The sequence below is a fragment of the Melospiza georgiana genome, chromosome Z, assembly GCF_028018845.1.
Source record: "Melospiza georgiana isolate bMelGeo1 chromosome Z, bMelGeo1.pri, whole genome shotgun sequence".
NCBI classification, from domain to species: domain Eukaryota; kingdom Metazoa; phylum Chordata; class Aves; order Passeriformes; family Passerellidae; genus Melospiza; species Melospiza georgiana.
The window spans coordinates 5,797,159-5,821,578 of NC_080465.1; the positions used below are offsets into that span (position 1 = coordinate 5,797,159).

The 24,420-nt window shown below is 47.5% G+C and overlaps 1 pseudogene; it reads right to left on the reverse strand.

Moving 5' to 3' along the window:
• Window positions 1-690: 690 nt before the first annotated feature.
• Window positions 691-24,420, reverse strand: part of LOC131095720 (uncharacterized) — a 70,832-nt pseudogene continuing 47,102 nt past the window's right edge.

Here is a 24,420-nt window from a genome sequence, read left to right on the forward strand (position 1 = left end):
CAGGGCTCAGCCTGCTCCAGCCTCTGCCGGGGCTCTGCTGGGGCTCCACCCCGGCCAAGGCCGGGCCCGCTCTCACCTCACAGCGCTGACAGCTCTGCACCACAGGAGACCTTCCCGAGCACCCTCTGTGATCTTTCTGCTTTCTCACTTGAGCAAGGCTCTCCTTCCGCCAAAGACATTGCATTTAGGGATACAAATCCAAGTGGCAGGAACCCAAATGCTCTTGAGTGACGACTGAAGTCCTGAATCCACACAGGATGTCTTGGCTGCCTCACCCCTCCTTTGGTTTTGCCTTCAAATGCCATTACCTTTTCTGCCTCAACTACAAATACCACAGCTGTGCCAAAACCAGCCAGTGGGCCATATTCCAAAGGCTGTGTGGTCTGGAGAGGATGAATGAAGAAGAACCTTCTCCGCTTACGACCACACCAAAGAAGCCGTAAGTGTGACTTAGCATCAGTAAAACACAACTGGTAATTCAAAAGAAAATGCTGAGCTGTCTGAAGGGGTCCAAAGGAGGAGAATCTTCCAAATGAGTTGATGTTTCAGAAACTTTATTTAATAATAATCCTACTCTATGAACCTATACTATAAACCTACACTATAAACCAAAACTACTCAACAATCCTACTCTAGAGTCCTACTCTACAATCCTACTCTAAGTTGATAATGGAGATAACATCTTGATTATTATATTCTTCTTCTCCAATCCTCCTTCTTCTTCTTCATCTTGATTGAGTTGATGAGTGGTGCCAAACTGTATGCTGGCTTGGCTGAACGTACAAATGGATGCTGTCCACAGGAAAAAAATACAAAAAAGAACATTGAACCACGACTTTCCAAGCTCAGTGCTTCAGAGTATCAATCAGGATTCCTTTGGGTCCTAAAAAGACCGGGAAAGAGGAGCAGTGGGACCATCTACTCCCCCAGTCATCATGTGCATGACCTTGCCATCACAGGCAAAGGAGGCCCAGAATCCCACTCAATCTGTTTATTGTGATGTCTTCATCTCCCTGGGATTTTTGCCCTGCCAGTGCTCTAGAAATGGTGCTTTCTGTCCCTAGGATTTTTTCCTTTCAGGAAACTCCAAGGACTCACATAGGTCCCTGCCTTTGCAAGACAGGCACTGTGCTGATTTCCACAGGGACAGAAAGCAGTGTCTACCTTTCCATGCTCGGCCCCTTGTGTGCTGGATGGCACCTTCCTTCCCAGCAGGGCCAGCCCAGTGGCACTGGGCCCTGCAGTTCCCTCTCTGCCACACAACCTGGCAGTAACCCTGGCACAGTTCCCGTCTGCTTGAGGGTGCCAGGCAGCAGATGGGGCTGGGACAAGTCCCTCCCAGCTGTCCCTGTTTGCGTGGCAGAAACCTCTAAGGGTGGGCTGGGGGGCACAAACCAGGGCCTCTCAGAGGCTCACAGTGAGCCCCCCAGAGCCCCTGCTGCCCACAGCCAAATCTCTGACTGCTCAGCTGGGACTGGCTTCCCTGGGTTCCTGCACCACCATTTCATGTCTCTGTATCCTGCATTGCTCTACTTCAATTCTTTTGCCATTAGATAAAATGAAACATCCCACCAAATTACAAAACAGGGTGACAGAGACAGTCAGAAAGCAAAGCACCTCTCCTCTCAGGAAATGCAGAGAGGGGTGGAGTTATTCAGTTTTGTGAAGAACAGGCCCCAGGGAGTCTTTGCTGCCACTTTCCAAGACTTCAGAGTGGCTTTGAAGAAAGTGGGGACACCTTTTTTAACAGTTCCAGTTACAATAGAATGTGATGAATATTTTTAATCAAAATGGGAATCAAGTCTGAGTAGGTCTAAGGAAGAGCTTGTTTACTCAGAGCATAGTGCAATACTGGCACAGGCTGTCCCAAGAGCTTGTACGTGCCCCATTCCAGGTCAGGTGGGAAAGGGCTCTGAGCAACCTGATCACTTTTTAAAGATGTCCCTGCTCATTGCAGGATACTTGGACCAAAGGAACTTCACAGGTCCCTGCCAGCCCAGCCCAGCCTAGGATTCCTCATCATTTTCAGCTGAAGAGCAGCAAGAGTGGAGGTGAGGAGGAAGGGGGCTCAGCTGATGCCTTGGACTTCAGAGGAGGAAGAGCCCAACCCTCGGACCCCTGTTTCACCTGCAGCCCCTTCACATTTTACCTTCAGGAGCTCCCTGGCAGACCAGCGCTTCTGCTCATCTGTCTGCAGGCAGCAGCTCAGGAAGTCACGCAGGCAAGACGAGAATCTGTTGGGCTCCCGCAGCTGTGGTCTCTCTCCCCTGGCTGTCAGCTGAGCCTACAGAAAAAGGAAACACCAGGCTGCACCTGCTACTTTCACATCTCTAGGTGCTCTCCCAGATCCCATTGGTTAAGCTCCATTCTGCAGTGGCAGTTCCTGCCCTGGCAGAGACCCAGAGATGACTTTCCTTTACCAACCAAAAACCCAGACCCTGATGCAGCCACAGCTTTTCCACCATCCTGCAGATCTTGCCTTGGTAGCTGATTTCATTGACTGACCTAGTAAGTGGGAACTACTCAGCAAAGCATGTTTACTTCCCTGAGGATTCACACTAGCTTGAGAGGCTTTTTGGAAGAGGGACTTTGCTATACTAACTCTACTATTTGCAAGGATTAGTACATGAAAGGCATCTCTACAGTGCTTGTTGGTCCCTGAAGCACAACTGCCATAAAACAAATCTCATTGAGCTTCTTTTCCTCTTCTAGAAAACAGTGGTAAGTGGAAGGAAAAAAAGGAAATCCACCAGTCATTCCTCAGGAAAAGAAAACAAACATTTGGAATCTCATATTCAACACAGACACATTAAGATGCATGCACAAATATATTGAGATGAAAATGCCTGCTTGGGTGCACAGGAGCCACCTGTAGCTCTGTCTCTCAGCTGCACATTTTGGCTTCTTTATGTTACAAAAGGAAACCTTTTCATGGTCAAATCCGAAGAAGAAGTGCCGTCCTTTCGGCCACCCTCTGCTCATTTGGATGCTCAAGGCAACGCATTAAAGGCGTGCCCATTGCAGAAAGTGTCAGGTAAGAAATGGGAGGTTTGGCAGCATTTCCATGACCCCAGGCTGTGGCCTGATATTCATAAAAATGCCCGTTACAATGCTAACAGCTTTGTGCTGGTGACACTGAAATAGATGGTGACCAAAGAGACTTTGTTATTATCCTCTTCAACCCAAAGGAAAATTTCCAAGCCTAAAACAACAAACACATTCTGCTTGAGTATAAATAATTAGGATGACTTTCTTTCCTTTTCCCACACCACCAGAGGTCGCAAAGGGGTTTTATCCTGTCCCTCTGCAGCTGTGCTCAGCCACTGGCCATGGTGGGGAGCTGGAGTCCTCACTGTCATTAGAACTATGCAGGCCAGGGATGGCCCTGCCCCTGTGGTAAAGAAACACAGCACCGGTGTCAACTGCCCACGTTGGATCCCAGCCCAGGCACCTGCCTGCAAGCTCATCAACTTGCTAAAGTACCAAGAAACAGCCAAGGGTTTGGTGTACAATTCTAACTGCAGTTGGAGAAAAACACATCCTAAACTTATCCAGGCATCCCACACACATGACTGAACAATGTACAGATGACTTGAAAATCTGAAAGCTTCAAAGACCCACAGGACTTGGAAAAGATGCTACAATATGGAGGAAATTTGATGTGCTGTGGTTCAAAAAGGGAAAAGAAAGTAGAACTGCCTGGGCATTGCTTTACTGGTTGTTTCTTTTTCACTTTTTCTTTTTCTGTAAAACTGAAATTGGGAAGACTCAACATCCATTTTGAAGGATATTTATCACACATTCAACTATTTCACTGAAAAATTCTTGTCCTTCAGAGCCAGAGCTCCAACAGGGTTCAAAAAGCAAAAGAGAAATGTCAGGCATGGCTGGAGGCCAAAATGGCAACTTTCTGAACTGGCTAGGTTTCTGAACTGCCACTTCCCTTCTGATGCAACCAAATCTACAGCGGATGCTGCTGTGCTGCAGGGACATTTTTAGAAGGGGAACTTGGTGGAAGTGGGGCCAGCAGATGGCAATGGGATTTTGTCCTATGGCACACAGAAAATGGGACAGGTGAGAAAGACACTGGGATCAGTGAGTATTTGTTCCTTACCAAAACAGGAGTTGCGTTCCTGCAAGGAACTTCTCGTTCCACCATTTCAATGCCCACAATCCCAAAAGACCATATGTCCACTTTGGGGCCATATGGTTGGCCTGTCACCACTTCAGGCGCCAGCCACCCAGAAGTGCCGGCCACGGAGCTCCGTCTGCTCTGCTCAGGGGTGAGCTGAGCAAAGAGGCCAAAGTCAGCTGTGGAGAAAACAACAAACCATGAAAGCCAGCTCTAATTAGGAAACCAAGCAAAAGAATTCCCCATTCTCAGTCTAAGAATGTGCTGTTGAATCCCAGAGAACTTTCCACACTCAGTTTCCTTGGGGCTTTAGCCAAGGTAGTATGAAATTGGCCACATCCAAAAAATCCCAGTTTTTTAATGCTCCCTCCAACAGTGGACTTTATTCCCCTGAAGCTTTAGATTGTAGCTCCCTCCCTCTGGAAGGGACACACACAGACCAAGAGCAGTCTTGACTACTTGTGGTTCCTTCTCATACCTCTGTGCACATTGCAACTGTGCCCTCAGCTCACAGCGGGTGTCCCTGCACTGCCACCAGCACCATTTTTGGGGAGCTGGCAGTCACTCTAAGCAGCCCTACACCCACATCCCTGGAACACTGCACCAGACCAAGAATACACTGACCCAGCTTGACAGAACCATTGGTTCTGAGAAGGATGTTGCAGCTCTTCACATCGCGGTAGATCACATGGTTTGAGTGGAGAAAATCCAGTCCTCGCAGGCACTGAGAGAGAAAAGAGAAAGAAGAGGGGAAAAAAAAAAGTGATGGGATTTCATCACACAAGAAAGGAAACAATCTAAAAGATTCTCTCTCCAGGGCAGAACACAGTGCCACTGAGAGGAAGAGCTTGCTGCTCCAACACTTGCAGAGCAGGACCTTTCTGAGGAAAGGCATGTCAGCTTTTGAAAGAGCAACAGCACCTGCTGTTGTAGACTGTCCCCTGCAAACCAGCCAAGATGACTGCTGCTGCAGTGCATGTGCTATCTCCATGCAGAAGACAAATGAGGATTTTGCTGAGAAAGAAAAAGTCCCTCCCTTTGGTGTGAAGCAGATCACTTTTGGATAGGAGGCTGCATGACAAAGGTTATATTGCTGGCCTCAGCACAGACTTGGAAGTATCACATCAGTCACCTTCCTGAAGTAAAGAGCATTTTGGCTGCATTCCTATCCTTTTTAGATGAGGACTGTGAGAAAGGACTTTTTTCTTTGCTGCTTGTTTCAAATCCTGCCACCAGCACCTTTGCTTTCACAGGCAAGGAATGCAGTGAAGACAGACTCCAGGAAAACATTTAGAGAGGCAAAGTGGAGAACAGCAAATACAAATACATGAGACAGAGCGAGAATACAACAGCAGGAGAGAAGAGTACTGGACCTGAGTACAGGGAGTGCAGGGGCACTGGCAGGCCTTTCACTTGAAGTGCTTTTACTTGCCCATAGCATACCAGCCACACAGAAACAAAGCTTGGCACATGAAACCTCTCCTGTTCTGAGCCCCTGTTTCCCAGACAATCCTGCCCAAGCCCTCAGAAATACAGATGGGATTGCTGACCTCCCGACAGATGGCTGCCATCTGGTCTTCAGACAGGCAAGTCTTGCTGATGATGTCGCTCAGAGTGCCTCCATCCATGAACTCCATTACTAGCCAGAGTTCATCACCCACAAGGTAGCTGAAAGAAGGAAACAAGGGTGTGGAGATCAACATGCATGACTAGGTTGTTTTCTTGATTGATTCTTGTTTCAGGTTCCTTTGTGACTAGGACAGAATCAAAGGAATAGACATTCCCTCTCAGCTGTGCATTGTTTGCAGTCTGTGCAGTCTCAAGAAGAAAGGCATAGCTGTGAAAAAGGAGATGTCCTAAATGGCCAGCAAGTGAAAAATGCAGTTTAGTAACAGATAAAAAAACCTGTCACACTATGTGTTTCTGGAAATAAGCACCTAGTCTTCCTGGCATGCAAAGCAATGGAAAAGAGGGGACACAATCCAAGGGAAATTTATGTTAGTTTATGCAGATGTAAAAAGACACTTGATAAAAATCAAGCCCCAAAACAAAGTGGTGGCTGTGAACTTACAGGCTATTGATTTAGTAAGATATGACTGATCCAGGTTTTTGAGTAATTTTCGAACTATGTATGCCAGAGAAGACTCATGCAGACAAGATGCACTCTCCTCCCATCCATTAGAGGTGAGCAGAGCAATAATAATTAGCCAATAATTACAGCTCTATTTTCTGCCACTGACATAAGTGGGATTTTACCTTGCATGTTTGCTATATATAAAGAAACATTCACAAAAACTCACCAGTCTAAATAGTTGATCAGGTTGGGATTCCTATTAATTTTCATTACCATGAGTTCATTGACTTTTAATTTCTTGCTCCTCAGTCCTTTTAGATTTATTTTCTTTATGGCCACCTACAATGACATTGAAAATCAGCAACTTGAGAAGTTGGTGGCACGAGACCACAACGCACACGGAGCGAGTGATTTTACAATGACACAGCTGAGCTGTGCCAAACTGCCTTGTGATTAGGCACTGCAGTAATTAGGAACTGACATTCCAACAGCCCATTTCTCTGCTCCCTTGGGGGCCAGTTACAGGACACCTGCAGCCACTGACGTTTTGCCTTGTCCACTTGGTAACAGTGGTGTCTCAGCTATCACCCCCAAACCTCTGACCACACTCTCTGCTGCTTTGTTTGGGATTCAGAAGAGGTAATCCATGCCTTAATACTCTGTGGATACATCTTGGGCCACGGGCAGGGCTTAGGGCTTTTAGGGCACCTTGCAGATCTCTCCCTATGTGCAGTTCCCAAGTGCAGCACTGCAGGTGGCTAAGGAACTAGCAGTAACTTTCAGATGGATTTGCTGGCAGCCAGAAATGAGAATTCAGGACTCTGAAGCTGTAGCCCCAAAGAGCAGTGAGGTGCTCTAAGGCACCACCTTTGTTTTAGCAATGGAGAGAAAGTGAGTGCGTCCTTCTTTGAAAGGAAGCGCTGCCCTCCGTGCCTTCCTTCTGGCAGCTGAGGAGGACAAAGACTGTGCCAGATGTATTTTGCAGGCTGACACCACTCTGAGCTTCTTGTGCCTTTTCAGCACAGCTCTACCCAAAGCTCCAGCCACAGCTCACACCAGCGGGGAAAGCCCCTCAAGAGCAGCAGAGTCTGCAGGGCCTGTTGATATTTACCTCTCCTCCTGTGGCACTGTCAATTGCTCTGCACACATCCCCAAACGTCCTAAAAACAAAAAAGCAGCAAGGAAAGTAGAAGCCATTTAGATCTTGCAGTGAAAGCCAGCTCACATGAGAGATCTCTGCTGTGAGTGCTAAAAACCTGCAGGATGCAGGAGAACATTGCCAGAAGGCAGATGACGGATTTTCCTCTCAAGTGCATGGGCACTGGGCCTGTTCCTGAAGTGCTTGGATTTACTGCCTCAGCTCAAAAATAGAGCTGCTTCTTCCACCTCAGGTTTCACTTTCTAAACTGTTCAGTTTTTATCCTGACCACAGAGTATCTCCTTCAGCAAACTCTCAGAAAGAAATGTTCCTGAGAACTGTTATCTGACAGCTATCAGGGAGGAGGTTTCTCTTTCAGGCAAGCAAGTTTCTTCCCTCTTTATTAGTGTGGCAGTATGATTTAGAGATATAAAAAAATGCTAAGGAAATTAACACAGAAGTGTCTCACACTTGAGAGATGAGATTTTCCAGGTCCTGTTCCTTGCTGCAGGCAAGACCTCGGCAGCATGGAGGTGTCTCTGACAGTGCCTTCTGAGCAGCAAATACACAAATTCTGAGCAGCACTGAGAGATGTGACGGTCTATCTCCAATGTGGGAACATGGGGATAGATGTCTGTTTGCAGCTTGCCTGACTTCATGGTGGATAGACATTCCACCAGAAAAAGACCTGGCCCATGGTTATGTAGAAGTAACTGTGGTTGGACTCACCCACTGCCAATATATTCCAGTTTGGTGTATTTCATCCTGGGATTTTCCTTGTTTACTATTTTCCCTGAGGGAAACAAAATGAAGATGCTGACATTAAAGCAGAAACCTCAGCTTCCAGGAGATACAAAAGGCAGCCCCAGTGCTTGGAGCTCTGAGCCCTTTGTGCTCAACTGGGTAACAACAACAACAACCAGGCAGACAGCTCTGCAGCACAGGTGGCCAGCACAGAGACTGATTTTCTACAGCAGTTCCTGTGGGGACTCCTGAATGTGCCTGTGACACCAAACTCAGGAGAAACATTTGGTACAGCTATGCTGGCACCTGCACACAATGCACTGTCCCTCAGACAAGAAACACAGCAGACGTACTCAGTAGCTCCAGAGAATCACCCTCGACCTCCTGTTGCTGAGCAGCAGCTGGGTCAGTGCGGGAGGTGAACAAACTGCCCTGGCTCCACTTCTCAGGTCGGGGAGAAAAGGCTCCTTTAGATGATGCTGCTGCTGCTGCTGCAGCAGGTTTGGTGAAAGAGCCCGTGTAGATCTGGGACAAGAAATGAGTTGATATCAAAAAGGTGGCTGGCAGAAATTACCCTGAGATCCCTTTTTGAAATGCAAGCCCTTAGAAATGTGCTGTCAGCCACATGCAGGGCTTTTAAATGGTTTTTTTCTGATGTCCACTTCTCAAACTGGATGGATCAAAACCAAAGGCTAGTTTTACTCGAGTTCATGGCCAGATTCATGTTCCATTTTCATGGATTTTCCAAAGGATGACTGCCACAATCACCATTCTACTTCCTCTTAAAGATTCCTTTCCCCCTCCAAGAGCTGCAGACACACTTTCAGTTTCTTGTTCAAGTGTTCTGCCTCCTCCCACTGCATTCTCTTTTCCTGTACCATCTTCAGGTCATGCTCAACCTGTAGCACTTCTGGTGGGGATGGTACCTGTGCCTCACTCCTAACTTGGGGCCCTTCAGAGCCAGAGATTTGCTGGTAATCTTCACAGGCTGCCCGGTGAGATGCCAACACTCGCTCCTCAAATGAAACAGAGCAAAGCAGTCAGAGACTCCAGCTTGTCCCTGTCAGCCAGGAGTCATTGACTGTGAGGAAAGGGAAAGAACAGATTGACAAGGGATACAGACAGCTTGTTTCAATCCTCCATCTGGGTCACCATGTTCCACTGTAAAAACACCTTAAGAAACAAGTGGAGCAGGAACAGGCCAGCAGGAATCAATTTGGATGACTGCTGGCCAAAAGGCCAAAGGAAAAAATTCCACTATCCAGGGCAGCAGAAGAGATTGAGCACACCAGGAAAAGTCCTTCAGAGTGATTGTGATACACACTTCAGCAGGATGGCACTCAGAGGCATCACCCCACTCCCTGCTGCTCTGAGTGGAAAGGCAAGAAGGGCAGAAACCACCAGTTTGGTGACTGCAGTGACTGCATCCCTCTTTCACTCACTTGCTTTTGTAGAGACTGAGGGAGGGGATTAAGTTTCTCTCTGATGATTTTTATTTCATCCTCCAGCTTCTTCTCCCTTGCCTTCATCCGAGTTTGAGCTGTCTGAAGCTCTGCGTTCAGCTGTGCCTTCATCTGCTCTAAAAAACAAGAGAGAGGATGTTTTATGGGTGGGGTGTCCACCACTCTTTCACTCACCTGGTTTTGTTGATCGCCCCTCTGCTGACTGAGATTCTCCTCTTGAATTCTTCCCAGATCTTCCTTGCTCTTTCTCTTCACGTCCATGATGTCACTCTGTGCTTCGGGCAGCTCTGCTTGTGGCTCTTCCTTGATCTTCTGTACACACAAATGCAGAGCAAGTGACTGGCAGCTGCCATCAGCCTCAGATTTTTCCTCTTGCAGCCTCAAAATCACATTTATTCAGCCACTTCTTTCTGCTTCCCTACCCACCTCTGCTTCCGTTACAAACTTACTGTCCCAGGGCTGATCTCTGCAGATTCCAAGGCTCTGTGCTTCCAGTGCCTGTGGGACTCCTGGCCTCCTAAGTCTCAAGAGATCTGGTTTATGCCCCTCTTCCTGCCCTTCCCTCTGTGCCCTGGCCAGTCAAGCTTACCTGGCCATTCTCCTGTGGCTCTTCCACCTGCTCCCTGAGCTGCACTTCCTGCTCTTGGGCTGGGAACAGCTCTCCCTGAGTCTGGCATGGCATCTCTGTTGAAGCAATCTGCTCCTGCTCTTTCTCTAGAAACACCTGCACAGAAAGCAAGAGAAGATGGGTTTCAACGTCCCATACAAACTTTGTGGGCCAAGACTCAAAGACTGCTGGGCTCACACGTTCCCAAAGCACTGTGCTGCTGCTCTGCTGGGTCATTCTCTGTTTGAGGGGAGGCACAGATTCCAAAGTGACCCTGGCCCTACAATCAGGGCCATCTGGGACAGAAGCTCCAACAGCCTCTCAGGCAGCTGACAGGGAAGGTGTGGCATTTCTCAAGGGTCTGGTGAGGGCCTCCCTCTGCTTCTGCCATGTCCTGTTTGTCCTTCAGTAGTGACTGACAGCCCACCCTGTCCCACAGCTCCATCCTGGTTCTGCAGGTGCTTCCTGGGTGACCACAGCCCTTGTCAGATTCACTTCTAGAGCTCATGTTCTCTTCACCACCTAAAACATGGAATACTTCACCACTCTAGGACTGGCAGAAAATTAAAGAATTAACTGGGGGCTTCAGGGAAGAAAAGGCTGGAGGAGAAAAACAGCTCTAAGGGGAAAAAACCACAATATCTGAAGGGGGAGAAATCTCTGCCTGCTCTGAATTGGTCGAGGGAACATGTCTCTAATCCTCTCCTGAAAGGGATGCTTTAGGTGACCTTTGCACCTCCCACTGCCTTGGACCAGAACCGGGAATATTCAATTACGCAAATGTTACATAGTGTAGACAGACAGATAGACAGACAGACTGATGGATATCACCACTATCATCTCTGTTTACTATCCTCTCTTTTGCTACACACATCAACACTCGGTAGCAGTGCCCCACTCAGCAGCAATCCTGAGATTGCTCTCCTGTTGCTTCAATAGAGCACACTCTTGGGGAATCTGGAGCATGTAGTTCCTTTTGGAAAGGGATCAGGCTAAGAGTATTGCACGGGAATTGCACTCTCTGTGCATCTGTGCTTGAGCAAGTTCTTCTCCTGGACTCAACCACACTGATGGTGCTAAAGTTGCTGGAATCAGAAATGCAGCCCAGCGTTTGGAGAGTTTTGTGCAGATGTGGCTTGAGGAAAAAGGCCATGATCATATACAGCTGGTTAAGCAGTAAAAAGCAGCTGTAAGCAGTAAGCTCTCAGCCTTTTCCTTACGAGAAGAACAACAACACTGCGTCCTTGAGCAAATAACAAGAAAAACACAGTGCCCTTGAATGGATAACTGTAGTCAACAGCAGGATGTAAAAACAAGTATTAGCCTCAACAAGAAAACCACAAGTATTTTGAGAATGTAGCCACAAAGAAGAGGTTGACATGTAATCTGTAAGCAATGATGAGCTTAGCTTTTGCAATATGTATGAGCTTAATTACCACTACTATAAAAGTATGTAAGCTGGAACAATAAATTTGAGACCAATGATCATCATTAGGATGTGCTTGTCTCCCTTCACTTCCATCACCCAGCCCTTCCTATCTCATCAGATCTTTGAGTACCAGCTAGAATGGAAGGGCATTGATTTCCTCCCCAAATTAAACACAACAAAAACAGATTTCTTGGCTGCAAAAAGACAGAGGTAGTGTTAGCCTGAATGTGAATTGCAAGGCGTAATTAACTAGCCTGGCAGAAGAAAAGTTCCTTCTGCACCAAGACGCACACACCAAACTATGAGTTCTAATGCAAATATATATTGCATCTTCAAGAACTAAAAGTGTGCAAAATAAAATTCAATCAGAATTTCTCATGGTGCTGGAAACAGGGAGGAAAGATGTAGGAAAATCAGCAGAATCATCACCATGAACCTTATCAAAAGCCAAGAGACAGCTGGGGAAAAAGACTTTGTAGAACTAAAGAAGAATTCAAGAAAACCACAGAGCAGTCTCACAAGCTAAACACAGCTTTCCAAAATGGGAAAACAAACAAAGCCCCGTGACCTCCAGCACTACCACATCTGCCCTCAGACATAGCACTGCAGAAGCCCAGAGACAGAGCTTCCCTGAGCCAAGCAGCCACATGCTCTCCATGAGGCACCAGCCCTTTGGGGCCTCAACATCATTGGTCAAAGGCCAAGTTCTGCTGATGCTGCCTGCAGGAAATCCCGAGCTCCTGGCAGCACTCCAGCCCTCAGCATCCTCAGCCAGCAACAGGAAGCACTGGCTGCTCCAAAATTTGCACCTCTGCCTTGCACTAAAGACAGCACAACCCACATCTGGCACTTAGGACTCAGAATATTCCTACTCTGGTGTGACCAATGATGGAATCTGGCGTTCATCCACCTCAATTTGCTCCTCTTGGGCTTCTTCTTCAGGAGCAGTGAGAGCCAGGGGAGAGACGACAGTTGGTTCGGTCAGCTGTGGCATGAGAGAAGCATGAGGCACAGGCCATGACCTATCATTTAGAACTCATTTCTTTTCAGATCTTCCACTACATCTTTTAAGGAGAAATCAGAACATTTCGTTGCGACATAGCCGTTCTAAGTCTTACAGACTAAAAATAAATTGGCTACCTAAAAAGAACTGTGGATGTATATAAGGTTGCTATTGCTCCCTGACTGCTATCAGCAAGCAAGGTTGTCTCTGTAAAATGGAGCTTTTAGCTCTTGAAAGCTCTGAAATGGAAAAGTAGGGAAGCAACAATGGCTTTCCTACTGCTGCTGCAGACGTGGAAAACTAAAATTAGGTCAGAATCTCATCCAGGGCTGAAAAAGTGCAAAAAACGTAGTGCAGAAGCATCTTTGCTTGCTGGAAAAGGAGAAAATGAACATGGCAAACCACTCCTAGCAAAACAACAAGCCACCAAGCCAGCGAGCCAGCCAGCTTCAAGATGGAAGTGTCATCCATTCCAGTGCCTATTGCACTTGGATTCATTGAGGGGAAATTTAGTGGGGAAATGACACTTGTGCTGAGCACTGTCGTGTAGGGATTGGTGGAAGTCTGCCTGAAGGTCCCTCATGAGCCTCCCATTGTCCAGACTAAAGCTCCCTCAGCACCTCCTCAATGGCCTTGTGCTCCATTCCCTTGCCCAGCTCCCCTGTCCTTCTGTGCACACGCTGAAGCCCCTCCATGACTTTCTGCTTCCCAGGGCCCACAAGTGCACACAGCACTCCAGCTGTGGCCGCAGCGCTGCCCAGCACAGGGCCACGCTCACTGCCCTGCTCCTGCTGCCCCACTGCTGCTGACACAGCCCACCATGCCCTTGGCCTTCTTGGACACCTTGTCCCAGGCTGGCTCTTATCCAGCTGATCTTCTACCACACCCCTGGAGCCTTTTGACCCACATACTTTCCCAGCCACAGAGCTGCCCATTTGACTTTCAATACAGCATCCACCATTTCAAGATGTTCTTCTTGTTCTAAGCAAGACATCACAGCAGTAAAAGACTTGCAGCTTCACCCGCATTCCAGGCTCGAAGGCACTTGCCAAAGCTTCAGACTTCATCACTAAATGCACAAACACAAACTTGCCCGTTGATGCTTTTCTGCCTCACTAGGAGGCTTCATAACTACTCACTTTCTTTCTTTGGCCACACAGGATAAGAATGGCCCCCACATCTTCATGGACAGCATAACCATCTCAAAACCCAAAAGAAAGCTGGGCAAAATGACTTAGTAGAACCGAAGAAGAACTTGAGAAAACTGCTGACCAGTCTCACAAGCTGTGGTGGTTTGACATTGACAGGAAGTAGGTTTTCCGGGATGTGCTGTGGTCGCCAATAGGTGCTCTGATTTTAATATTGGCACCTGGTTTGGCCCCTGAGATTTGGACACACCACTGAGAACACACAGGGGTTAAAAGCAGAGCTGCGCCCCTGGAAGTTTTTTTTTTTGGATTTCTGGTGGGGGGAGCAGGTCAGACCTCCCCTGACCAGCGGGGGAGGGGAAAGCCATGCGGCCCGGGAGAGGTAGGCCTGGCCCTGAGGGGCCCATGGGGGGAAGAAAGAAGTACTGGGAGGCACCAGGCAGACCATTACCACCCCCCACCTCAGAAAGAGAGAGAGAGAGAGGAGAGAGCTGTGCTGGGGACTGTTATCTTGAAACCTAATATCATGTGCTGCCTGCATGGCTTGGCCTGTGGGAAGGGGGCCAGCAAGGAGTCCAGCCATTTGAAGGAGCTTTTAACCCTTTGTGGACACTGAAAACTTTACAGAACATTAACCCTTCATAGAAGAGAGATAAGAGTAGAGGCCGAAGAAGGAAATGGGCAAGTGATGAAGGTCTGGGCCAGAGAGAGAGATGCTGGAGGAATAGAGAAGACGGAGTGGCATTTTTGCTGGACTCTTTTTTGTACAGCTATGGACAGAGCAATGTTTCCTTGTGATACACAGACTGGATCCAGGGGGGCAATGTCCCAGACCCAGGAGGGTTCAGTGTGGGTACCCCTTGGCCCCAGGGGGTGCAAAAAATATGGGGGGGACAGATGTTCCAAAGTTGAGACTGTGCCTATTTTTAGAGTGGGATGAGGCGTCCTTAAAAGAGGAAACCCTGGAAGCTGCCCTGGTCCATGCACAGTGGTGGGAGCACTGGGCATGTAAGGAAGATGTCACAATGGCAAATGATTTCTGGGTGGTGCCATATGTGACAAGAAGCCCATGGCACAAAGAAGGACTCCTTCTCGTCTTAATGAACTGAGGATTGAGTATTCTAAAGGGCAGTGCCGGACCAAGAGTTGGTGATTTGGGAGATGTATTGCATTGGAATTTGGTGGGGGGAGGAGGAAAATGTTTTTGTAAGGTATTCATTTTCCTTGTGTGTGTTGTTTTTCTTTCCTTGTAGTTTAGTTATTTTCTTGTAGCTTAGTTAATAAAAATTTCTTTATTTCTAAGTAGGATCCTGCTTTGCTTATTCCAGGTCACATCTCAAAGCAGACACCAAGGAGAGAGTATTTTCATAGGGGCACTGGCATTGTGCCAGTGTCAAGGCATGACACAAACCAAAAACACCTTTCCAAAATGGGAAAACAAACAAACAAAGGCCCATGACCTCCAGAACTACCACGTGTGTACTTGGCCACGCCAAACACAACTTTCCAAAACGGGAACACAAACAAACAAAGGTCCGTGACCTCCAGCACTACCACCTGTGCCCTTGCCCTTAGCACTGCAGAAGCCTAGAGACAGAGATTCCCTGGGCCAAGGAGCCAGATGCTCTCCATGAGGCACCAGCCCTTTGGGGCCTCAGCATTGATAGTGGAACCCTGGAAAAAGTTAAAGATAGAATCTAAAATGTTAGGCTTTGTGGTTTCCCAGATCAACTGCACCTGTGTAAGCAGTATGATAAATTATATAATTGTTAGATGTGATGATTGTTTAGTAATTAAATGTAATTATTATATAACCATAAGAAGAATAGTGAGAAACTATGTTGGAAATTCAGAGAGGGGCTAAATTTATGTATACAATAGAACAATATAAGTTTAATAATTACCATGAAAGTTATGTAACAATAGAGTATAAAACATGATCATTTTTGATGTATGGTTGAAGTCAGATTTGGGTTGAATATACCCCGATTCAAAGAGCTCTTAATAAAAAGCACCGCATATAATCGCTCCGTGATTATGTGTTTTTGAACGCTAACAGCATCACAGGTCAAAGGCCAAGTTCTGCCGTTGCTGCCTGCAGGAAATCCCTAGCTCCTGGCAAGACTCCAGCACTCAGCATCCTCAGCCAGCAACAGGAAGTGCTCGCTGCTGCAAAACTTGCATATTTGCCTTGCACTAAAGACAGCACCACCCACAGCTGGAACTTACAGGCTCAGGATATCCAGGCTCTGGTGTGGGCAAAGATGGAGTCTGGCATTCATCCATCTCAATTTGCTCCTCTTGGGCTTCTTCTTCAGGAGCAGAGGGAACCAGGGGAGAGACGACTGTTGGTTCTGTCAGCTGTGGCAAGAGAGCAGCATGAGGCACAGGCCTCACCTATCATTCAGAAACTCATTTCTTTTCAGATCTACCACCACATCTTCTAAGGAGAAATCAGAACACTTCGTAACCACATAGCAGTTTTAAGTCCCACAGACTAAAAAAAAAAATGGGTAACCTAAAAAGAATTGTGGATGTATAAAGGGTTGATATTTCTCCTGGCTGCAGCAAGCAAGGTTGTCTCTGTAAACCAGAGCTTTTAGGTCTTAAAAGCTCTGAAATGGAAAATCAGGAAAGCAACACCAACACCATTGCTACAGCTGCTGCACTAGTGGGATATAAAATTGGATCAGAATCTCATCCAGGCCTTAAAAAAGTCAGAAACATTGTGCAGAAGCATCTTACTTGCTGGAAAAGGAGAAAATAAACAGGGCAAATCTCTCCCAGCAAGCAAGCAAGCCACAAGATGGAAGTGTCACCCACTCCAGTGTCTAAAGATCTTGGATGCTGTGAGGGCATGTTTATTAGGGAAACACCGTGTGTGGTGAACATTTTCGTATAGAGATTGATGGAAGTCTGCCTGATGGTCCCTCATGAGCCTCCCATTGTCCACACTAAAGCTCCCTCAGCAGCTCCTCAATGGCCTTGTGCTCCAACCCCTTGCCCAGCTCCTGTGTCCTTCTTTGAAAACACTTCAGCCCCTCCATGACTTTCTGCTTCTCAGGGACCCACAAGTGCACACAGCACTCCAGCTGTGGCCGCAGCGCTGCCCAGCACAGGGCCACGCTCACTGCCCTGCTCCTGCTGCCCACTGCCACCATGCCCTTGGCCTTCTTGGACACCTTGTCCCAGGGTGGCTCTTGTTCAGCTGATCTTCAACTGCATCCCTGGGGCCTTTGGACCACGCAGCTCTCCTGCCACAGATTTGACCATTTGACATCAAATACAGTATCTGATATTTCAAGATGTTCTTCTTGTTCTGAGCAACACATGACAGCAGTCAAGGACTTGCTGCTTCAACCCCACTCCAGGCTCCAAGGCAATTGCCAAAGATACAGACTTCATCAATAAATGCATCAAAACAAACTTCCCCCTTCTGTTTCTTGGCTCACAAGGAGGCTTCATAGCTACTCACTCTTTTCTTTGGTTAAACAGGATAAGAATGGCCGCCCAAAACTTCATGGACCATCTCGAAAGCCCAAAGAAAACTGGGCAATAAGACTTTGTAGAACTGAAGAAGAACTCAAAAAAACTGCAGACTAGTCTTACCAGACAAACACACCATTACAAAAAGGGAAAATAAATAAACAAAACCCTGTGACATGCAGAACTACCACGTGTGCCCTCGGCCACAGCACTGCAGAAGCCCAGAGACAGAGATTCCCTGAGCCAAGCAGCCAGAAGCTCTCCATGAGGCACCAGCCCTTTGGGGCCTCAACATCACAGGTCAAAGGCCAAGTTCTGCTGTTGCTGCCTGCAGGAAATCCCTAGCTCCTGGCGAGACTCCAGCACTCAGCATCCTCAGCAAGCAACAGGAAGCACTGGCTGCTCCAAAAGTTGCACCTCTGCCTTGCCCTAAAGACAGCACACCCCACAACTGGCACTTACAGGCTCAGGATATTCCAGCTCTGGTGTGGGCAAAGATAGAGTCTGGCGTTCATCCATCTCAATTTGTTCCTCTTGGGCTTCTTCTTCAGGAGCAGAGGGAACCAGGGGAGAGACGGCTGTTGGTTCTGTCAGCTGTGGCAAGAGAGAAGCATGAGGCACAGGCCATGACCTGTCATTCAGAAACTCATTTCTTTTCAGATCTACCACCACATCTTCTAAGGAGAAATCAGAACATTTCATTGCAACTGAAGGCTGTTCTAAGTCCCCCCAACCAATTTCTAAAGGGCCAATTCAACAGAACTCTAGATGGATATAAGGTTGATATTCCTCCCTGGCTGCTATCAGCAAGCAAACCTGATATTGTAAAAGAGACCTTTTAATTCTTGAATGCTCTGAAATGGAAAAGCAGGAAAGTGACAGCATCGCCTATGCCCTATGCCACTGCTGCTCCAGAAATGGTAAACTCCAACTGGATCACCATCTCATCCAGGGCTGGATAGGGGCAGGAAACATTGTGCAGAAATATCTTTGCTTGTTGGAAAAAGGGAAAATGATCAGGGCAAACCTCTCCTAGAAAACCAACAAGCCAACAAGGCACAAGATGGAAGTGTCACCCACTATATTATCTAAAGCACTTGGTTTCATTGAGGGCATGTTTAGTAGGGAATCAGCCCGTGTGGGGAGTACTGTCACATTGGGATTGATGGAAGTCTGCCTGAAGGTCACTCATAATCTCCCATTTTCCTGGGTAAAGCTTCCTCAGCACCCCCTCACTGGGCTTGTGCTCCCTCAGCCTTGCCCAGCTCCTGTGTCCTTCTGTGCACACGCTGCAGCCCCATCAGTGACTTTCTGCTTCCCAGGGCCCACAAGTGCACACAGCACTCCAGCTGTGGCCGCAGCCTGTTCCCCAGCACAGGGCCACGCTCACTGCCCTGCTCCTGCTGCCCCACTGCTGCTGACACAGGACACCAAGAACTCCTTGGCCTTCTTGGACACCTGGTCAAAGGCTGGATCTTCATCAACTGATCTTCTATGGCGCTCCTGGGGCCTTTTGACTCATGCAGCTCCCCAGCCACGGAGTTGCCCATTTGACTTCAAATAAAGCATCCACCATTTCAAGATGGACTTCATGTTCTGAGCAACACATGACAACAGTCAAGGTCTTGCAGCTTCACCCCCTCTCAAGACACCAAGACACTTGCCAAAGCTGCAGATTTCATCAATAAATGCAACAACAGAAACTTGCCCCTTCTTCTTTCTTGCCCAACTTGGAGGCTTCATAACTACTCACTTTTTTTTTTTTAGCAACACCGGATAAGAATGGCCCCCCACAACTACATGGGGAGGTATATATATGGGAAAATATATGTCCAATTGTGTCAGGAACCCACGCATTACCAAGGAAACCATGGGCCGTGGCAACTACATCCAGCTATGGACAACACTGGACAAACTAGACCAGTGAAGAGCTTTTTTTATTTTCAGCACATCAGTCTCAGGACATTGTTAGACAATGGAGACAGGATGTTAACAGCTCGCTGATCCACAGGGAATGCCAAGGAGGTGGAGCATTACAGCATAGCATAAAACCATGTCAGCATAGATTTCAGCCAATCCTACATAGAACAACTCATATTGACAAGCATTCTATCCAATCTCATAAAACACACATAATGGTAGTTAAAACGAAGACTGGTTCATAAGAGACAAAGAACAGAGCTCTATTCATGCTAACCTTCTAAAGATATACCTTAAATAACCTTGTTGCCATCCATAAGCCAATTCTACAGAGGCCTATTGTGATTTGTCACGTAAGCTCTACTGCTTAGGAAACTTTTCTGCTGTACTTGCAATGCTAACAAAACTTCAGTCTGAGGCCTATACTTTTTTAACTATTTCCTAAAAACCCTCTAACTTTATGGATTCCAGAAAACACAACCACATCTTTGCACCATATGAAAAGCAAAAGTCACCTGGTCCAAACGACTTTGTAGAACTAAAGAAGAACTCAAGAAAACTCCAGACTAGTCTCACAAGCTAAACACACCTTTCCAGAATGGGAAAACGAACAGACAAAGCCCAATCACTTAAAGTACGACAACATGGGACCTCAGCCATAGCGCTGCAGAAGCCCAGAGACAGAGCTTCCGTGAGCCAAGCAGCCAGATGCTGTCCATGAGGCACCAGCCCTTTGGGGCCTCAACATCACAGGTCAAAGGCCTAATTCTGCTGATGCTGCCTGCAGGATATCCCTAGCACCTGGCAGCACTCCAGCACTCAGCATCCTCAGCCAGCAACAGGAAGCACTGGCTGCTCTGAAACTTGCACCTCTGCCTTGCACTAAAGACAGCACAACCCACAACTGGCACTTACGGGCTCAGGATATCCAGGCTCTGGTGTGACCACTGATGGAGGGTGGGGCTCATCCACCTCAATTTGCTTCTCTTGGGCTTCTTCTCCAGGGGCAGCGGGAGCCAGGGGAGAGACACCTTTTAGTTCTGTCATCTGTGGCAAGAGAGAAGCATGAGGGACAGGCTTTCACGTAGCATTTGAAAACACATTTCTGATCAGAAACATCTTTCAGAGTGAAATCAGAACATTTTTTAGCAACACAGGGATTCTAAACACCACTGACCAAATTAGAATGGGCCAATGCAACAGAACTCTAGATGGGTAGATGGTTGATATTACTCCCTGACTGCCATCTGCAAGCAACACTCGGTCTGTAAAATTAAAATTTTAGTTCCAGAAAGCTATTAAATGGACAAGTAGGAAAGAGAAAGCAACTCCTTTGCTACTGCAGCTGGATACATGGAAAACTCTAACTGGATGACAATCTTATCCTGGGCTGCAAAAGGGTAGGAAACATCATGCAGAATCATCATTGCTTGATGGTAAAGAATAAACTGAAAAGGGGCAAATGTCTCCTAGAAGACCAACAAGACAACAAGGCACAAGATGGAAGTGTCACCCACTCAAGTGTATAAACCCCTTGGTTGCAGTGAGAGAAGGTTTAGTAGGGAAACAGCCCTTGTGCTGAGCACTGTGTGGTAGCGACTGATGGAAGTCTGCCTGAAGGTCCATCAGGACCCTCCCATTGTCCAGAATAAAGCTCCCTCAGCACCTCCTCCCTGGGCTTGTGCTCCATTCCCTTGCCCAGCTCCTGTGCCCTTCTGTGAAAACACTGCAGCCCCTCAGGGACTTTCTGCTTCTCAGGGCCCACAAGTGCACACAGCACTCCAGGTGTGGCTGCAGCAATGCCCAGCACAGGGCCATGCTCACTGCCCTGCTCCTGCTGCCACACTGCTGCTGACACAGCTCACCATGCCCTTGGCCTTCTTGGACACCTGGTCCCAGGCTGGCTCTTGTTAAAACTGATCTTCTATGGCGCTCCTGGGGCCTTTTGACTCATGCAGCTTCCCAGCCACAGAGTTGCCCATTTGCCTTCGAATACAGCATTTAGCATTTCAAGATGGCCTTCTTGTTTTCAGCAACACATGACAGCAGTCAAGGACTTGCAGCTTCACCCCCAATCCAGGCTTCAAGGCACTTCCTAAAGCTACAGACTTCATCACTAAATGCCTCAACAGAAACTTGCCCCTCCTGCTTTCTTGCTTCACAAGGAGGCTTCATAAATTCTCACTTTCTTTCTCTGGCCACACAGGATAAAAATGGCTCCCCACAGCTTCACGGACAACACAACCAACTCCTTGCAGCTTGTCAAAAGCAAAAAGTCACTTGGTCCACAAGACTTTGTAGAACTGAAGAAGAACTCCAGAAAACTCCAGACCAGACTCAAAAGCCAAACACAGCTTTCCAAAAACGAAAAACAAACAAACAATGACCTACAGCATTATCATTTATGCCCACAGCCACTTCACTGCAGAAGCCATGAAATAGAGCGTCCCTGCGCCAAGCAGCCTGATGGTCTCCCAGGGGCACCAGCCCTTTAGGGCCTCAACATCACAGGTCAAAGGCCAAGTTCTGCTGTCACTGCCTGCAGGAAATCCCGAGCTCCTGGCAGCACTCCAGCACTCAGCATCCTCAGCCAGCAACAGGAAGCACTGGCTGCTCTGAAACTTGCACCTCTGCCTTGCACTCAAGACTGGCACGTACAGGCTCAGGATATCCAGGCTCTGGTGTGGGCAATGATGGAGTCTGGTGTTCATCCATCTCAATTTGCTCCTCTTTGCATTGTTCTTCAGGAGCAGCGGGAGCCAGGGGAAAGACGGCTGTTGGTTCTGTCAGCTGTGGCAAGAGAGAAGCATGAGGCACAGGCCATGACCTATCATTCAGGACCTCATTTCTTTTCAGATCTACCACCACATGTTCTTAGGAGAAATCAGAACACTTCATAGTGATATAGGAATTCTTAGTCACACTGAACAAATTAATATGAGCCAATTCAACAGAACTCTAGATGGATATACGGTTGATATTCCTCCATGGTGGCTATCAACAAGCAATGTTGCCTCTGTAAAACAGAATTTTATGTTCTTGATAGCTCCATTTGTAAAAGTAGGAAGGAGACCCCAACTCTTTGCCACTGCAGCTGAATACGTGGAAAATTCCAACTGGATGACAATCTCATCCTAGGCTGCAAAAGGGTAGGAAAAGTTGTGGAAAATCATCTTAGCTACTGGAAAAGGAGAAAATGATCAGGGCAAACCTCTCCTTGCAAACCAACAAGCCAACAAGCTAACAAGGCACAAGATGGAAGTGTCACCCGTTCCACTGTCTAAAGCACTTGAATTCAGTGAGGGGATGATTGGCATGAAATGGCCCGTGTAGTGAGCGCTGTTGTGTAGGGATTGATGGAAGTCTGCCTGAAAGTCGTCATGAATCTCCCATTATCCCAGCTAAAGCTCCCTCAGCACCTTCTCCCTGGGCTTGTGCTCCACACCCTTGCTCAGTTCTTGTGTCCTTCTCTGCACACACTGCAGCCCCTCCTTGACTTTCTGCTTCCCAGGGGCCCAAAGCTGCACACAGCACTCCAGCTCTGGCTGCAGCAATGCGCAGCACATGGCCACACTCACTGCCCTGCTCCTGCTGCCCCACTGCTGCTGGCACAGCCACCATGCCCTTGGCCTTCTTGGACACCTGGTCCCAGGCTGGCTCTTTTTCAGCTGATCTTCTATGGCGCTCCTGGGTCCTTTTGACCCACAGAGCTGTCCAGTCACAGAGTTGCACATTTTCCTTCAAATACAGCATTCATTGTTCCAAGATGGCCTTCATGTTCTGAGCAACACCAGAAAGTAGTCAAGGACTTGCAGCTTCACCCCCAGTGCAGGCCCCAAGGCAATTGCCAAAGCTGCAGTCTTCATCACTAAATGCCTCAACAGAGACTTTCCCCTTCTGCTTTCTTGCCTCACTCAGAGTCTTCATAATTACTCACTTTCTTTATTCAGCTACAAAGGATAAGAATGGCCCCCCACAGCTTCATGGACAACAGAACCATTTCCTTGAAGCTTATCCAAACTCAAAAGACATCTGGCCCAAAAGTCTTCTTAGAACTGAAGAATTACTTAAGAATTATTGCAGAGCAATTTCACAAGCCAAACACACTGTTCCAAAAGGGGAAAATAAATAAACAAAACCCTGCGACATGCAGAACTACTACGCATGCCCTTGGCCACAGCACTGCAGAAGCCCAGAGACAGAGCTTCCCTGAGCCAAGCAGCCAGATGCTCTCCCAGAGGCACCAGCCCTTTGGGGCCTCAACATCACAGGTCAAAGGCCAAGTTCTGCTGTTGCTGCCTGCAGGAAATTCCGAGATCCTGGCAGCACTCCAGCACTCAGCATCCTCAGCCAGCAACAGGAAGTGCTGGCTGCTCAAAACCTTGCACCTCTGCCTTGCACTAAACACAGTGCACCCCACAACTGGCACTTACAGGCTCAGGATATCCAGGCTCTGGTGTGGCCATTGATGGAGTCTGACTTTCATCCATTTCAATTTGTTCCTCTTGGACTTCTTCTTCAGGAGCAGCGGAAGCCAGAGGAGAGATGGCTGTTGGTTCTGTCACCTGTGGCAAGAGAGAAGCATAAGGCACAGGCCATGACCACTCATTCAGGACCTCATTTCTTTTCAGATCTACCACCACATGTTCTTAGGAGAAATCAGAACACTTCATAGTGATATAGGAATTCTTAGTCACACTGAACAAATTAATATGAGCCAATTCAACAGAACTCTAGATGGATATGAGGTTGATATTCCTCCTTGGCTGCTATCAGCAAGCAATGTTGCCTCTGTAAAACAGAATTTTAAGTTCTTGAAAGCTCTGATTTGGAAAAGTAGGAAGGAGACCCCAACTCTTTGCCACGGGAGCGGAAGACATGGAAAACTCTAACTGGATGACAATCTCATCCTGGGCTGGAAAAGTGTAGGAAACGTGGTGGAAAAGCATCTTAGCTCACTGGAAAAGGAGAAAATGATCAGGGCAAACCTCTCCTAGCAAACCAACAAGCCAGAAGCCAACAAGGCACAAGATGGAAGTGTCACCCATTCCAGTGTCTAAGGCACTTGAAATCAATGAATGGATGTTTGGCAGGGAAATGGCCCATGTGGTGAAGCAAAGTAAAAATTTTCCAAGATAGAAAGCAATTTTAATTTAAGTGAGATATACATTTTTGAGTTGAGTCTGTAGTTGGAAATCATAATTATTTAGTCAGACTGCAAAGTCTAAGCTCAGTGAAGTTACTTCAGCGAAGGACAGAGATAAAGGGGGGAGACC